The sequence below is a fragment of the Rhagoletis pomonella genome, unplaced genomic scaffold (genome assembly GCF_013731165.1).
Source record: "Rhagoletis pomonella isolate Grant_MI unplaced genomic scaffold, Rhpom_1.0 Rhpom_scaffold_00001, whole genome shotgun sequence".
Taxonomy (NCBI): domain Eukaryota; kingdom Metazoa; phylum Arthropoda; class Insecta; order Diptera; family Tephritidae; genus Rhagoletis; species Rhagoletis pomonella.
The window spans coordinates 46,724,761-46,736,412 of NW_023458555.1; the positions used below are offsets into that span (position 1 = coordinate 46,724,761).

At 34.9% G+C, this 11,652-nt stretch overlaps 1 protein-coding gene across 4 annotated transcripts in view; it reads right to left on the minus strand.

Annotated features, from left to right (window-relative positions):
- LOC118745063 (histone-lysine N-methyltransferase trithorax) overlaps positions 1-8,708 on the minus strand; it is a 152,037-nt gene extending 143,329 nt beyond the window's left edge. Inside the window, exon 1 of one of the 4 annotated variants that reach the window (XM_036478615.1) lies at positions 8,156-8,708. The gene's annotated coding sequence lies outside the window, so the exon portion shown is untranslated. Of the gene's footprint in view, positions 1-6,297; positions 6,625-8,155 lie in introns of those variants that run through there. The other 3 variants (XM_036478600.1, XM_036478606.1, XM_036478611.1) reach the window with 3 other exon arrangements.
- Between the last annotated feature and the right edge of the window lie 2,944 nt (positions 8,709-11,652).

Consider the following 11,652-nt stretch of genomic DNA (forward strand, 5'->3'; position numbering starts at 1 on the left):
ACGTATCTATGCACATACGTATCTATGCACATACGTATCTATGCACACACATATCTATGCACATACGTATCTATGCACATACATACATATGTACTTAGGTATGTATATCAGCATTTTAGTTGAAAGTACGTTTTGCTCGTCGCTCTCTTCATCACTCCACTACATTCCTGTCCTTAGTTTTTTTCAGATACCACAAATGCGCGATCCAGAAAATTCTTCTATCATTCTTGCCACAAATGTATGTTTTCTTCGAAAATACTCAAGTACTACCAGTAGAGTACTCTACTGTCAAATACCTTTTACTCGCAGTAGTTGCGGAAGGCAAAGTAAATACTCTACGCGTGTTGCTATTGATCGGTAGTTTACGTACGCTTGCTGAAACTGGTTTATGCTTACTCACAATTGACCCGAACGATGAAAGTAGGGGATGGAAAGTATTTGCGCGGCGATCGGATGTCTTGTTGGGCCGTTTAAATGGAATTGCGCAGGAGTCTAGTATGTACATATGTATTCGGTGTTGGACCATCCATCGCTTTCGTATTTCAATTGCGGCCAACACGTTGTACTTTGGGCGACAAATGAAAGTGTACACCTTATTCTAATACACTGGCGGCAGAAATAACAGACCCGTGAAACTTTTAAGAATTTTGGCTATATTTAATATCTAAGTAATATGTATATAAAAATCTCGTGTCACGGTGTTCGTGGTCGAACTCCTTCTAAACGGCTCGACCGATTTTTATGAAATTTTTTGTGTATATATGGTAGGTATGAGAATCGGATGTAAAGTATATTTCATACCGCTAGGTGTAGGGGGCATGGCACCTCCCATACAAACCAAATTTTTCATACTGCATATCTCTGGATGTGTTTATGGGAGACTACTAGAACTTGGTATGTACAAGATATATAAAATCAGTCGCGTGGTCATGAAGAAAAATTGGGGCTATTGGAAGAAGGGGCGTCGCACCTCCCATGGTAGATTACTCGAAAATGGTATGGAGATATATGAAATCAATCCCATACTCTTAGAGAAAATTGAGGCTATTTGAAAAGGGGGCGTGGCGCCTTTTAGGCGCTCTGAAACTATTACGTTTCTTTGTAAACATGTACAGTTTTGCTAGGTTATTTAAGACGGTAATGGAAATATGCCTTCTGAAGCCACCAAACCGTAATATTAGAAGATAAATGCGTCACTGAAAATCATGAACGTGAACTGTTGGTGAAAATGTTAGACCAAAATCTTTCAATACAAAAAATTTATTTTGGGCGGAACGAAGTTCGCCGGGTCTGCTAGTTTTTTTTATAAAAGCCTAGGTAGTTATACAAAAAACATCATATAAATCCGCTTTTCAAACTTTGGACGAAAATTATGAAAATTCGACAAATTTTCACCAAAATTTCAAGTTTTTTATTCAGATTTTAGATTTTTTTTTTTTATATGGAAGAGTACGCCTATCATCGTCAACATAAAAAACTGTCAAAAATCAACGGTGTTTTCTAGCCACTTGAAACTTGCACTTTATTATACTAAAATTAAATGGGCTACAAAACTGCGTACCAAATTCTGCGTAAATTCTGAATAAAAAGTTTAAAAATTTGGTGAGATTTTGTTGAACTTTTATAATTTTTGTATAAAGTTTGAAAAGGGGATTTGTATGGTGTTTGTTGTATAACTAGCCAGGTTTTCTAAAAAAATAATAAACATAAAATAAACCATGGAAATACATACAGCCAAAACTTTTCAAAGTAAGGCGAGTCAATTATGTCTGCCGCCAATGTACATATATGTAATATTCATAATTATTTTCAAGACAAATTGTTTGCATTAAAATATAGTTCATTCTATAATATAAACCATATAAATTAAAGCTTCGCATATTATATAAAGTTCACAAAAATTAAAAAAAAAATTCATCAAAATTTTCAACTTTTTATTTAAAATTTCCAGAATTATTAGTCTAATGAAATGCAAGTTTGAACAGTCTAAAAAATCGCTTTGATTTTTATTTTTTTTTTTATGGAGACTGCTTTTGCGGTATATAGTGTGAAACTTCGATTTACATATCGACGGCTGAGTGGAAGATCGACCTATCTCGGCTGCCAGTTCGAAAACGCTCTATCTCAAAAAACTTTTCAAGAACGCCCTATTTCAGAATTTTATTGAAAAACACCCTATCTCAAAATTCGGTTCAAAAACGCCCTATCTTACTTCAAAATGTATTGAAAATATGCTGATATAGGGCGTTTTTGAATCGGCATCTGAGATAGGGCGTTTTTGAAACGAATTCTGAAATAGGGCGCTCTTGAAAAGTTTTTTGAGATAGAATGTTTTCGAACTGGCTGCCGAGATAGGTCGATCTTCCACTCAGCCATCGATATATGGTCTATAGTATAAAATCAACTATATTTTCATAAATAATTAGGGCAAAAAATTATCCATGAAAATAAGTGTGAATACATATTATATTAGAACAAGGTGTAAACTTTCATTTGCCGCCTAGTGTATGTATCTTCGTAAAACAAATCTTCATATAAGACAATATGGAGCAGCAACAAAAAAACATTAACAACGAGAAGAAACGAGAGAACACTTACAAATTATAAAAACTACAAAATACTGGTTTTCGTTCGATAATGGGTTAGACACTTGTGGGGAAGAAAAGTGCAACGGTAGCAGTTTTTAATCTTTTTGCTATTGTTTGGTGCCAAAAACTCTAAAATTGAAGGGTTTAAAAAGCCTAAAAAGAAGGGTTTAAAATTTTTCTTTTTATGAACTGAAAGCAGTATGCAATTAACTTTTTGAAAAGTTTAAGCAGATATTTTTGCTGTTCTTGCTTCAAAGAATATATTTTCGTGGTCGCAAGAACCGAAACGCGTATTTCAATTAGCTGCAGATAAAAAAATAAAATAAAAATACTTTTGAGTTAAGTTAAGGTATTTTTCATTCAATCAGACCCTTAAAATGACCTGTAAATGTTTCTTGCGGCCTTGGAAATGTATTCGTTGACGCAAAAACAGCAAGAATATTTGTTTAAAACTTTTTAAAAAGTTCATTGCATATTATTTTCATGTCAAAAAAAGAAAAAACTTAAAACCCAATATTTTCGAAAGCTATATGAAAACAATTGTTTGGAACCTAAATACGACCCAGTAAGTTAATTAAACGTAACATATGCAAAAACGGATAAAAAAAATTTTAATTTAACGAAAAGAAAGATGCAAAATTTAACACGTATGGGTTACGTACAGTGGTCGAAAAAAGTATAGACCACCACCACATATTGACAAATTTACGTGTTTTTTTTTTGTTTTTGTTATTAAATTTTAGTTTTTTTATTTAAATATAGTTCATTCTTCAATAAAACCCTCATAAATCTGAATTTCAAATCTTGCGCTATATAACATTTTCAAGCTTTGTATTTAGATTTCTTAGAAAGATTTTGAGTAGGAAATTGTGTAGCCTATTTAATTCTATGTACATAGCATAATAAAGAGCAAGTTTCAAGTGGCTCAAAATTACCGTTGATTTTTAAGCGCAAAAAGTTAATCGAATTGAATTTTCATATATGTATGTATGTACAAATTTAAGATTACGGCTAATTTCTTGGTGATCCAATGAATGAAACTGAACCAGATCATTATGGAACTACCTTTCCGTCCAAAAAATAACTATCAAAAATGATTCACATGGTAGAGAGTTAATCGTTAAAAACATACTCAAAAATATTCCTCCTCCTCCTTTTTAAAGTCGGTTAAAAAATAATTGTGAGTCAACGGTAATTTTTAACCACATGAAACTTCCAATGAGAACTCAAAAAAATTCTAACGCGTGTGAGAAAAGAGTTTGAAATTTACATGAAAATTGGCTAAATTTTTTTTTTTAGTTTTCTACAATGTTATTTAATATATGGGTTTTTTGGGGCATGAACTGTATTTTAATTGGAAATTCTTAAAAGTAAATAAATAAGCATACATAGGCGAGAAAAAATATTATTTTGAAATGGAGGTGCTATTGATCTGACCGGTACAGTATATTGTCCAAAAATTATCAATTAAAACTAATAAATAAAAATAAATGGTCAAAACTTGTAGATCGGATCGGATCTAAACCAGATTAGTATGGGACCAACTCTGAGACACTACCTTTCCGATGCAAAAAGAATTATCGAAAGTTATGGGGTAACATACATAAAAAAAATATATATATATATTCCGACGAACTGATAACCTCCTCCTTTTTTGGAAGTCGGTTAAAAAAAACAGAACGAAAGGCATATCGATGGCTGAGTGGAAGATCGACCTATCTCGGCAGCCAGTTCGAAAACGCTCTATCTCAAAAAACTCAAGAACGCCCTATTTCAGAATTCGTTTCAAAAACGCCCTATCTCAGCTGCCGATTCAAAAACGCCCTATATCAGCATATTTTCAATACATTTTGAAGTGAGATAGGGCGTTTTTGAACCGAATTTTGAGATAGGGTGTTTTTCAATTAAATTCTGAAATAGGGTGTTCTTGAAAAGTTTTTTGAGATATAGCGTTTTCGAACTGTCTGCCGAGATAGGTCGATCTTCCACTCAGCCATCGATGTAGACTGCCGTAAAAAAATCATTGACACATAGAATTTTTCACAATAAATGCAGTAGTTTTATTTAAATGTTTTCCGTCAATATACAATAAATATTACAATAAGAAAAAGTTAAAAATATAATTTACAGATTTGCAACTTTTTAATGCAGTTTTGTAGCCCACTAAATTTTAGCACCATAAAGTGCAAGTTTAAAATTTCGAAAATATGTATGCACATACCTTGTACGGAAAAAATGTGAAACACCTTCGACAAAAAATTCTCAAAAATAAGCGCGATTTTTTTAACAACTTCAAGTTGCTTTTTTTATGGGCTTCCAAAAAATTCTGATTAAATGTATAGTTACAAATCTGTATGCAAATTTATTGAATTTTCCGGATTCGTGCACAAATTTTCGATATTATAAGGCACATTTTTAATGGGAGTAAAGTCGACTATAAAGTTAGCTTTAGCTTTTTAGACAGATAGTCTATTGACTATTATATCAAAAAGCTGAAATTTCGAATTACTTCTGTAAATTTTTAAAAGTACCTACGATATGTTGAAAAACACTAGAAAAAGCTGCAACAATTTTACCCACTACTGTATACAATTACTCAGTGTATTGTGTTCAGCTATGTACATACACACGCGATAATTTGGCGGATTTGCTCATTTTCGCGCTTCTCCCACACTTGCCATAATTTTATCTAACTATGTATGTATATTCAAACATAGATATGTATGTATTTGTTTCTACTTTTATTCGCCAGACTAATTTTTGTGCGATTTATTAAGAGCGCGAATAGTTAGATTTTTGTTATACACACATGAAATAGCAAATTATTTTGTGTTATTGTTGTTTTTTTTTTACCTTGGGATAGAAAACAAATATGCATACATATCAACGAATGGCCAAAAAGTGAGGAATGACAAAATACACAAAAACAAGAAACTGCGAGACAAATTGGTGGACTTTATAGGCATAGTACATATGTACATACATAGGTATACCTACATAAATAGTGATGGAAGAGACAACTGAAATACTGCTTTTGAAAAGTATCTATCAGCTTCGACACCGCGGTAAAAACGCAAAAAAAAAACACAAAAAAAAAACAAAAACAACAAATCAGATACAATAACAGCCATCGGCAGCTGGCGCAGCCTTAATATGCGCTTAATTTTAATTATGTACCTACTAGGTACATACTTATTGTTGTTGTCATTAATTTAAGTTGTTTTTATTCGCAATATTTTCTTTTCTTATTGTTACTTTAGTTGTCATTCCCACTGCCGGATTTTTTATTTATTTATTGATGCTGTGCAAACACGCACACACACACACACATTTGGCGAATTCACATACAGAACATGCACGCGCAGGCAAGTAGTATGTAGTTTTAAAGTGCCCCTTTTCAGTGTGTTTTATGCATAGAAATCGCTTTAACTAAATACTCGTAGCAGCAGCAACATTTTTCGGTCTATAAATTTTGTATAGTTTTAGTTTCATTTTCGATATTTTTCAGTTGACTTTGCTGACTTAATTAACATGTTTGTGGTGGTTATAGTTTTATGACTTTGGTTTCGCTTTTATGCCTTTTTTAGTTGTTTCTCTTTCAATGTGATTCTATTCTGCATTTAATATTTGTCTCGTCTATGATATTATAGCACACTTTTTATTGAATTTGTTAACATTATTTATTACTCTCTGTTTGCCCACACTTTACCTTCAATTTGCATGCGAATTTTTATTGCTGCTATGAATTTCGTTAATTAGTTAATTTGCATAATAGATAGATACTTCGCACAATTTTAGCCTTTCAATTTGTTCGGAGTATTTTAAATTTTAATCGTCGAAACTTATGCCTTTTTAAATTTAACATGAAATAATTTAATTATTTAGCATTTTATTCTCGGATATCTACAGTGTTAGCGTTGAATACACTTTTCCCTTCGCTGCCCAATTTCGATGATCCAATAGCTGGACGAGCGCACAATTGACGACTGTGGCCGATTAAGGTAAATTAAGTGGATATATGTATGTATTCCACATACTAAACTATGTACATACATACATACAAGAGCGCATCGTTGAAGGCAATAAGAAAGGCAACAACAATAACAGCTTTACAACGAAAACTCGTTATGCCGTCCAATAGCAGACCGACAATGTGTGCAAGCGCAACAAAGCAAAGCAAAAAAAACAAAAGGTTGGTTGGTTGCTTTTAAGGATAATTACATACATATTCAGGTAATGGTAATTGCTGCTGCTGCTGCTGCTGTTGATGCGATTGTTTTGTTGTTGCGTTGCAGTTATTAGGACCGTGTCAGACGTGGCAATATTTCCTGCGTTTCCTCGCAATTCGCTGTCAAATTGAGAATGAGACATTTGTCACATTTCGGAAATCAGTTTCAGAAATAAAAGTTGCAAGATGTGACTGCAGTTGAGAGAGCGCAAATCGATTTCAGAAATATATTTCTACTTGCTCGTGCAACCTGCCTTTCGGAAATCAAAAAAAAAAATACTCTTTCGAAAAACACTTTACATGCAAGGTGTGACTGCTCATGCAACAGCTTTCTGAAATTTCTCAATTTGACAGCCTTTTCCAAATATATTACATTGCCACGTCTGACACGCTCTTTAGTTGTTCTTATTTTCGGTTCACTTTCGAGGGTAAACAAAAGAAATAAGGGTAAAGGCTCTGTTATGCATACTTGGCATTGCATGCACTGCTATACCATTTTTACGTAGAAATCAAAAACCAACAGACTTTTACGTATGTAATGCTGTGCGTTGGGTAACCGCTTACACGCGAAGCTCATTTAACAGATTCCTCATGTGACAACTCTCAAGCAATGCCAAGTATGCATAACGGAGCCTTAACGCGTGACGCAGCGGAAATTTCGAGACAGCGATTTTCAAACTACATACAAACATACATATGTATGCACATCCATGCATATCATTGCATTGCACAAATGGTTTGCCTACAAAGAATTATATTTGAATTGAATTTTATTATCTTTTCAGTATTTGGAAAAACTCTTAAGATTGTATCAATAGCCGGTTGGTTTTCCTTAGAATAATTCTCACGATAGCATGAACAATGGATTTTTCACAACATACTGTGAAATACGCTCCGCTGCACGCAGCTATTGAAGGGAAATCAACCACTTTTTGGCTGTTGAGTAAATCAATTATTTACAACGCGGTTTCCCGCCTGTACGCAAAACATACATTTTACGAATTCATGACAGAAATTCCCCAGCAGCCTGATGCTTTTTTGGAGCAACAGAGCATACAGCACCAGCAGCAGCCATCAAAACAAACCACGAATTCACCGCCAATTGCAACGCTGTGCGCGCGCATTTCTTTGCAAAAAAAAACAAAACGAAGATTTCTCTTTGCTGATGCTGATTTTACTGCCACGGCTGCTGCTTCATTTACTTTTTTCGTGTGTTGTTTTCTTCATGTCTGTTTCGTGCCTCTTGTGCATTCTTCTCTATTTGTCAAATTGTCAATCAATTTTCCATATTTTTGTGTTGTTCTCCCTTCTTCTTCAGTAAATCATTAATTTTGCTTACCTGGTTTTTCACTTCCAAAAATGGGTTTCTTTTATACGCTTTTTATTTTCTTCTTTGGTTTGCAAAATTTTTACTATTGCCTTTTAATTCGAATTCCATTAGGATACATTTTTAATTGTATTTTTGTCACAATTCGTACACTTTTTCACTTCGCATTCTCTTCACCAATTTTGCTTTAAAATGTTTTCTTCGCCTTTTTTTGTTGGTTATGCGCTCTCGTTGTTGCTATTCGCGCAAACCAAACTCGCCAACGAAATTACACACATATAAACAATCACTCGCAACGAACAAACACACCCGAATACTCGTGTACAGATACGAAAGATGGAAAAATTTTTCTTCTCACTACCTTCACTGGCAAGCAGGTTTTACAATTTTCATTCATTGATTTCGCATATTTTTCACTCGTTTTTTCAGCGATTTTCAATGCACATACTTACTTTAGTGTTTATTTTTAACTTTTTCAATAGTTTTATTAATTATTGATGGCATTTTTTATTCAAATCTGCAACATTTGACGCACTCGCGACACGACACTACATTCAATGGAAAAGCGAAATAGTAGAATGTGAAAAATGTGAAGTTGGTTGCTGTTTTTGTGGCGTTTCTCTTTGCTAGCGAAATTCCGTTGCGAGTGTGTTCCATTAGCTGGCCTGATAGGCTGTGTTCATGGCGTTAACAGTTAGGAATTGGGAATGAAAGGAGTTGAAAAGAAACTGATATTTTTGAATTTTAATGAATTAATGTTAACCGTGCTTTTTTCATTTGATTTTAAAGATACTTGCTTATCCTTATTAAATGTAAAGGAAGAATTATTGGGCCAGCCAAAAATCTTAAAACGCCATCTCTAATTTTAAGTTAATTTAAAACATTACAAATTCATTTTAATACCTTTTAAAAAATTAGTGATAGGCGTCTGTCACACCATCAATTCCGATCGCGATATTTGGATACTCCGGTCGGAATCGCTTACGCTTCACATCTGATTTGTTTTGAATTTCGTGTTTCTCGCTATTTTATTTAATATGACTTAAAAATATTTTTCCCTTATTAAAATTATAATAATATTGAAATTGGATTTCATTTGGGTAACAAAGCGACAACTGTGAAAAATATCAACCAATACATTCAAACAAATTGTTAAATAAGCATATTTACATTTTTTGTTTGCCTATCTGGATTACTGTATACCAGGGTTGCTCAAAATTTTTATATTGAAGTGAAATCTCCATGATAAAAATATAGCAAGGTAGAACCGTTCTCTCAATTTGTCGGCCATGATTTTTTTTTTGAAGTTTGCCAACATTTTAAAATCATATAAAAGTGAAAATAAAAAAACGAAATTGTTCGAAATTGTTGTTGCTTGAGATTGAAAATGAAAATGTGTGTTTGGGTTTGTGAGTAAATTTAAAAATTAAATTGTTTGGAAGCGTCAAGAATTTTAAAAGTGACTCTCAGCGGTTCTACCTTACTATATTTTTATCATGGAAATCACAATACGTTGGGTAGGTTCAGAAGGCGCAACCGTTGAGTGCAACCGTTGATAAAAAAAATCAGTGATCGTTATGCGTTTTCTGAACGGCTTGATACAATAGCTGTCAAAGTTATGTACACACCAACATGTTGTCTCAAATGATCAGAAAAATATTACGATCATCTAACACGCAACTGTTCAGTTGATCAGAAGTACAGAACAATGCGTTCAGAAGATGCAATCGCAACAGTTACTGAGCTGTTGCGCCTTCTGAACGTAAATGAAGCTAAAAAGTACAAGTTCATTTTTATTCACCATCTACATCATATTGCAAGCTCAAATTTTACATTTTCCTTGAGATACTCCTCGCTTATAAAAGTACCACTTCAAAGCGTTAATAAATAATAGTACCATTGAAGAAATATGCAATAAAATTGAATGAGGGCTTAACTCAAGTGTGGACAGGAAATTGGAGTTTCTCCAACCTTAATTTATAATTTTATTTTATTTTTTTGCGCGAAGTTTACAAGCAATTGTCGAAATTTTCCTCTAAAAGTCGCGAAATTTATTTTTCAGCAATCTGACGTTATACAAATTCGGCAATCCTATCAATGGTGTGATGCTCCCAGGGACTTACATTGCATTCAGATTGGAAATCAATAAACTTATAATAAATAAATTTATCAATAAATTTATAAAAAATTAAGTTCAAACTAGTTTTACGCTAAATCAATTATTTCACTACTAGTAGTAGTAATTATATGTAGGCCCCAGCAATGGTTGTGCGCGGGGTTTGGGACCCGCCACGTAAAAAAATATTTCCAATGACGACCCCCGTAAACGGAATAAGGACTATGAATTACGGATATGCACCTGGAATGTCCGGACCCTCTATAGGGAAAGTGCCTCTATCCAACAGCTGGTTGTACTAACAAAATACCAGGTTGACATCACCGCAGTTCAGGGTATGCGATGGACGCGGCATGGCTGCCATGAGACGGCGCACAAATTTGGTGTCGGATTTGTGGTTGGGCGGAGACTCCGACACCTTGTCTTCCGGTTCACGCCCATCAGTGAGCGAATCGCCACAATCCGCATAAAGGCGAAATTTAACAATATCAGCCTAATTTGTGTGCACGCCCCGACGGAAGAGAAGGACGACGAGACTAAGGAGCTTTTCTATGAGCGTCTAGGAGAAGCGTATGAGCGCTGCCCCCGCCACGATATTAAAATCGTTCTGGGTGACTTTAACGCCAGGGTGGGCAAAGAAGGCGTATTTGGTCCAACAGTCGGAAAATTCAGCCTTCATGACAACACCTCCGACAACGGAGAGAGGCTGATCGACTTCGCCGCGGCACGGAACATGGTAGTCAGTAGTACCAGACACCAGCATCGAAACATCCACAAAGCAACTTGGGTGTCCCCTGATCAAAAAACAAAGAACCAAATTGATCATGTTGTGATAGATGGAAGATACGCCTCGAGCGTTTTTGACGTGCGCTCTATCCGAGGTGCCAACATCGACTCGGATCACTACCTTGTTGCAGCTAACGCGACGAAAGTTCGACATCGCAAAGCCGCCGAAAAATTTAGCAACCGACTCTCAACCCTGCTTAATCAAGCAACTCCTCATCGCCTGGACATAAATGAGCAGTGGGACGCCATCTCCCAATCCCTTCGTACCGCTGCGGAAGAAGTTGTTGATTACCACGATTGAGAGAATACAAAGGTTGCGCCGATCTCGGACCGCTATTCCTCTCTTAACGAATTTGACAGAATCGTGGTTTGTATGACGTCACACTTGTGCAACTTGTTTACGTTTTCCTTGCAACATTTTTTCTTCTTCTTCCATTCTTGCTCACGTTTTGGTATTTCTCTCTCGCAATTGCACCAGTGTGACGTCACACAAAAGTTATTCTCAAAAATCCTCTCTGATCGGCGCAATCTTGTATTCTATCATTCTTGGTTGATTACTACCAACCACGCAGAAACAACTGGTACGACGAAGAGTGCCGCGCGGCTG